The sequence below is a fragment of the Chenopodium album genome, chromosome 1, assembly GCF_948465745.1.
Source record: "Chenopodium album chromosome 1, dcCheAlbu1.1, whole genome shotgun sequence".
Taxonomy (NCBI): domain Eukaryota; kingdom Viridiplantae; phylum Streptophyta; class Magnoliopsida; order Caryophyllales; family Amaranthaceae; genus Chenopodium; species Chenopodium album.
In genome coordinates, this window is record NC_137834.1 from 32,357,114 (window position 1) to 32,363,907 (window position 6,794).

General features: G+C 36.1%; 1 long non-coding RNA gene across 1 annotated transcript; it reads left to right on the plus strand.

Annotated features, from left to right (window-relative positions):
- The first annotated feature begins 708 nt into the window (after window positions 1-708).
- LOC145580117 (uncharacterized) lies at window positions 709-4,522 on the plus strand. The gene is made up of 3 exons (XR_014099294.1): window positions 709-1,015; window positions 1,116-1,242; window positions 2,051-4,522. It is a non-coding gene; the product is annotated as an uncharacterized LOC145580117 (long non-coding RNA).
- Window positions 4,523-6,794: the final 2,272 nt, after the last annotated feature.

Sequence of the window (6,794 nt, forward strand, 5' to 3'; positions counted from 1 at the left end):
TTCAATAAAGAGTGCTACTTGTTTTGCGGTGAGTTTAGCATATGATTGTGCTTCGACCCACTTTGTGAAGTAATCAATTGCTAGTAGGATGTATTCATAACCTCCTGTCCCTGGAGGAGTAATTTTACTAATAATGTCAATTCCCCATGTATAGAATGGCCATGGTGAAGTGTAGGTGTAGAGTAGAGATGGAATATGTTGTAAATTGGCATAAATTTGGCACTTAGGGTATCTTTTTACGTATTGATGACAATCCCTATTCATGGTAGTCCAATATTATCCTTCTCGCATTATTTTTTGGACTAGCATTTTGCCTTTTACGTCACTAGTGGAAAAATTGTCATTTGTAACACCCTATTTGTAACGGGCATGATAAAATCCGTTACAAAAAGAGTAATTGTAACGGGCAAAATATTTGATCGTTACGGAAAAACTTATTCGTAACGGGCAAACAAATGTCCGTTACGAACAATTAATAATTGTAACGGGCAAATAAATGTTCGTTACGAATAGTTAATTGTAACGGACAAATATAAAGCCCGTTACAACTAAATAACTCTCTAGGGTTAAATGTTAGATTTGTTCCCACTTCCCCAGCCGCATTTCTTCCTCACTCCTCTTCTCTTTCTCTCTCCTCATACCACTCTCTCTTTCCGCATCTCTCTTCTTCCTCACTCATCTGCTCTTTCCCTCTCCTCAAATCACTCACCCTCTCTACTCAAACAAGAAATTGTCAATAGCTAAAACTCACGAGTGATTTGCTCAAGAAGATTAGGGAGATCGAGGACGATGAGACGTTGTCTGAGCCTGAAAAGGTGAAGAAGCGTCATCAACTTCTAGGTAGGGTTAGATCCGGGGCAAGCATCGATTGCCCACAACCACCGTCGCCTCCGTCGTCAATTTGAACCAAATACAACAACAACAACAAACTTGAATCAATTATTGATTCAAAAATCAGAAATTTGATGATAGGGTTTATGGGTTCTTTAGCTTTGCTTTTGGTCCAATTATTCAGGTTAAATGCCTTGATTTTTTTGGGTTTAATTTATGTAATATTGTTCGAAAAATTACTCAATTTTTACTCACGGTCCACTCTTCAAATCTTATTATTTTAGGGTTAGAGTTTTCTAAATATACCCAGTTGCTTCGGTTGGCGTTAATTTAAAATCATTTGCAAAATGCGACCAAGATCTTATCACCGGCATCACTCGCCTCCGGCAGAAATAGTCACGTTAAAATCCAGTACGTTTTTTTGTTTCTCACTTCTATTTTAATTTCTGTATATTATCATTTTGTTTGGCCTTGTTAATTTCTCAAATTTGATGCTGCAATGTTGTAAAATGCTGAATTTGATCTTGTTTCCAGCTTATTATATGCTTATTTACATTTTTTTTTTTAATTATTGATTTGATAGTGTCAAATTTGATCTTAATTACTTGACTTGCTTTAGTTTCTGCCAATTTTACTCAGCAATTATCATTTTAGCCAGTACAATTTGATCTTTATTTGAAGTTTTATGGAATATATGTTTTTTTTTTGTTTTTCTTTTGAAATTTGATTAACTGATCTTAATAAGTATAAAGTTCACTATGATGTACATATGTTCTTTACAGAGTATGTGTTCCCTTGGGGGCTAACTCCATTTTTATTTGTATTGCCATTTGGAGTTTTTGAACAATTGAAACCCATATATGCACTTGGGTACTATTCCACATTGAGAAAAAGAGCAAAGTACCATTTTCCACTTCTAGGAAGTCACTTTATTTGTTGCCAATTGGCTTTAAGGCGAAGCCTCACTTAGTCTTATCCTAGATTTTTGCAAATTATGATTACATATTTCATCTTGTTGCTATTAGATAATACTCGATTTCTTTATGTGACACTAGTTATGTTTTAGTTGCATTTGTATGTGTTGTCATTCACTGGCCCCTGAGGAGATCATGGATTGGACACTAAAATGAGTGTTTTGCCAGACAGATGATTTTGATTCTGATGTGCATTTTCTTCTCCAGTCTTTTGAAAATTTCTTTACTTGTCTACCTTTTTTTAGGTACAAAGACGTATTGCACAAAATTGTGAGGCTGCTCGCAAAAGTCGTATGCGGAAAAAGGTGGGAAGAGAAGTGTTACAAATTTAACGAGTTGTGGTACTTGTTTTCTACTGATCTAATTCTTCTTGGAACTTTGTTATTTATAAGTCTATATTCAGCAATTAGAGTTCAGCCATTCAAAATTGATGCAAATGGAGCAAGAGCTTAAGCGAGTGAGATAACATGTATGATGATAATTGACATAATTCTTATTGCCCTTCTAATCTATTATAGACGTGTTTCCTAAAGACTGCATCTTTAATCAAAATGCTAAACACATCCTTGAATGGTTGATTCAAGGATACGCTTGTAAGCAATGGTATTGATCCGCTTCCTTTCTCTTCCACTATAATTCAGGTTTGCCTTCCAATATGTCTGCTTCTAGCATTCTTCTACTTAAAATTTCTGTCTTTTGATAAACTGCTAATTAAATTAGTTGTTTGTGTAATATATAGCTGCAAATTAAGTCATTATTTTAAAAATACACGTATTGCTCATTCAATCATTTAAAAAATAAAAAATAAAAAAACTGCTAAGTGGAGTAAGGTTTAATAAATTAAAACAGACCAGTCAAGAGTCTTTTGAATAATAACCTTCTTATTTATTGGTTTTATTGGTGTTGTTGGGATATGTTTATGCAAGACTGTTATGCATCTTCTAGTGTTCCTTTCCAAGTTTCGAGTGTATCTTTTTCTATGGGGATTAAATTCTCCTATTGCTATAATTTTTATGCAAATAAGATTTATGTATGGGATTTCTGGGGAAGGGAGAAGGTCCATCCGTCCATGTGACTTAGACAGACAGAGCACAGGGTCATTGAAGCTTTGAGTTGAACCTTTGGGATTGGTGGTAGCATTTTGAGCTCTATGGAGTTTTGTTTTTTTTTTAATAGTTTAAAAATGATGAATACACACAGCTATGGATTGTTGCATTATACTATAATGTCATCGGGTTTGATTCAATAATTTTTAATTTTAAATTCGAGTCAATTCAACGTTGTTTTAGCACCAGATTGAAGGTTTTATACTACCTATGAAGTCATGCTGGGAAATTTTGTGTGCATATCCCAGAGTGTTCCACTGTAGTTACTAGTTAGATAATGATGCAGCTACTCTTTTACGGATTGTCAATGAGCTATCTTCTGACCTTCAGATGTTCCATAGTAGTTAGTTGTTTCAGCTATTGCATCTTCTAGGGATTGTCAATACACTATCTTCTAACCTGTACAGAACTTGAACCAGACCTTTATAATATTTTTACTTTAGAGTCTGATGTATTAGTGAATAATAGTGTGGTTGGATTAGTGGATTACTATGTAAAGGCCGTTCTAGCTATATAAGAAACCCTTGATTCAATTGTCCTTAGCAGTTAGACATGCAAGGACAACCACATAGCCTATTTGGGAACATTGGTGCTCATATAGCACCTGTAAAGTGTAAATGGGTGTATTAGAGGCGTGGCTTGAAATTCTTATGTAATCATGGAGGATGTAGAAAAGGCTTTAGTGGTCAATACCTGTTAACATGGCTCAAGTATTCTTATATACTCCTATTTTCAATAGTGGTGAAGTATCTGATTCTGATGTGTGTTAGTAATTCACACGCTATAGTTATGGACGTTTCTTACATTTTGGAGCTTTTGAGAGATTTGCTCTGGCATTTTTCTTTCTGATTTTCATGTGTTTCACTATGTCAAGTTTTTTATTGTGACAGACTTCGCAACGTAAGTTACATGTGCCTGACATATATACTAATGTTTAGCGGCTTGACCGCTGTTAGCTAATCTAATAGTGTTCTGTTGTTTTGTGCATGTTTATTCACTTTCTATTTTAAATTTTCTTCCCTTGATTATCGCAATCTGTAGTCCACGTGACAGAACTATAAACTTAATACTAAACGTAAGAGGCTTTCGATCTTATCTATTTTTGTTACCCTTTCAAGTTATAACAGTCCTAGAAGAAGTGTTTTAGTTTCTATCCTAGGTCTTTTACTCTTTTAAGAGGAATGCCACTAGAGCTTTGGCTGTAGCAAAAATTAACACTGCTGCATTTATTGAAAGAATATGACTGACGTGATTTCCGATTTCAGTCACTTGTGGGCTTGTAGCGAGTTAGAGACTCATTTGGTGCCTGGAATTATTGCATTCAAGCTAGCTTTCTGTCGATTCTAATCATTTTGTATTTTACTGAGGTCGGAGTTTCTGGTTCATCTTATGCTATGATTTTCTCATGTTGCACTCACCTTTCTCTATCTTCACAAATTGGATCTTCAATTTTGGTTAGTGCAAGGAAACTCTATCCACCCTATGAACATCTATATTGACTATATATATGAAACTATTTAAGTGCTTTGCTGTTTTTTGCAGATTGAACTGATTCTGTCAGTATTGTCAGTTGTTCTCAAGTTCATTTCCGAAGGAATGATGTGGAATGGCAAGGACCAATTTATTAATCAATTCTCCATATTCAGTGGTACAGAGTACGAGTAGTCCTTTAATTTATTTACGTAGCTGTGTTGTATTATAAAGTCTTAACTTCAATACAACATAACTGACCCTCTCTCGCGGTATTCTATTCAGGTGTGTATCACAGCGAGGGAGTTGATTGACTACTCTTAAGGTCTTCTCGCCTCTCTAGTGTGGTCAATGAGGGCTAGAGACCCCCACAATTCTTTTTAACGAGGAAGATTTTTGGAAGATTGTTATTTCCTAAGGCTTAATTAGGGCATTTTGGTACTGATTGTAATGGGGGAATTTTGGTACTGATTGTAATGGTTATTGAGGGGTTCTGGCACTATTAGAGATGTTTGTCATTAAAATGCTTTTTTTTTTTTAAAGGATCTTTGTTTTAGTTTTAGTTTTAGTTATTAGGAAATAATTAAAGCACCTTTTGCTGATTATATATTACTTGTTATATATATATGTACATATATATATATATATGTAATTATTGTGCAAGCTAGCTGTCCAGCATGTGCTGGATTTTTTTTAATTGATCCTCACAATATTCGTAACGGGCACGTGAACATAAATGCCCGTTACGAATAATGGGTTATTCGTAACGGGCTTTTTTGGAGCCCGTTATGAATAACCTATTATTCGTAACGGACGGTGCCCGTTACGAATAAGAAAGGCCATCCGTAACGGCCACATACATAACGGCCACTGCCCGTTACGGATGGGCAGTTTTTGCCCGTTACGGATGGCCTTTTTTCCACTAGTGCGTGAGTTCCACAAATGCCTTCGTGGACTATCATCATTGTTCTTTGAGCATCTTTTTTCCTACACATAAGAGAGCTCGGCCCTTAGGTACCCTTTTATGCAACTCGTTGTCTATGAGTACGTATTGGGAAGCCAAGAGTCTCAATGCTCGTTTTGCTCTTTTGTCAGCATGAGGAGGGTATTCTCCTTTGGTGACATAATTAAGTATATCTGTATACCACGATTCTTCTTCTTCTTCTTCATCTTGGTTCACTTCATCATCTTCTATAGCTTGAATATAAGCCGGTTTATGCCTTTTTTCTATCGTTAGAGGTATTTGCTCAATTTCCGTAGGAATCCTAACAGTTGAGGCTAGTCTTGCCAAGGAATCAGCATATTGCTTTTCCTCTCTAGGTAGATATGTGTATTCTACCTTCTCTAACTGATTAGTGAGATTTTCAAGAAAAGTTTGGTAAGAGGCTAGACTTTCGCTCCTTACTTTCCATCTATTAAAAATCTGGTTGATGATCAACGAAGAGTCCCCGCATATTCGTAATTTCTTCACTCCCAATGCTAAAGCTATTTGAAGGCCTATAACACATGCTTCGTATTCAGCAGCGTTGTTGGTAATGTCGAAATCTAGCTTTATGGAGATTGGAACATGCTTTTCTTTAGGTTATACTAGTAATACTCCAACGCCGCATCCATTTTGGTTTGAGGCTCCATCGAAGTATAAGGTCCAAGTGTCGTCTTCTGTGACCATCAAGTCTTCATCTGGAAATTCATTGTCGTGTATTGGCATTGGATCTTCTATTGGAAAGTCCGCTAGAAAATCTGAGACCACAGATTCTTTGATAGCTTTTTGAGGCATGAATCTTACATCAAACTGGGCTAAGTTGACTATCCATCTTGATATGGGCCCATTGAGTGTAGATTTTGCGAATAAATACTTGAGTGGATCCATTCGGGAAACCACAAAGACTGTATGCACGAGCATGTAATGTCTTAACTTAGTTGTGGCCCACACCAATGCAAGGCACAATTTCTCAAGTGGTGTATAGCGTACTTCATACTCGAGCATCTTTTTACTTAGATAGTAGATTTCATTTTCTTTACCTTCTACTTCTTGTGCAAGCATGGCTCCCATTGTTTCTTTGGTGACTGTTAAGTACAACCTAAGAGGTATTCTTGGAAGTGCTGGTGCTAATATGGGAGGATTTGTGAGATAGATTTTGATCTTTTCAAAGGCTTTTTGACACTCATCATCCCATATTACTGGTACATTCTTTTTAAGCATCTTGAATATTGGTTCACATAGTGTTGTCAATTTTTATATGAACCTACTTATGTATTGCACCCAGCCAATAAATCCTCGAATTTGCTTCTCGGTTTTGGGCGGTGGCATTGTCATGATTGCCTTGATCTTGGTTGGGTCTATCTCTATTCCTCTAAAGCTTATGAAATAACCCAAAATTTTTCCTGAGGTGACTCCAAAATCACACTTGGA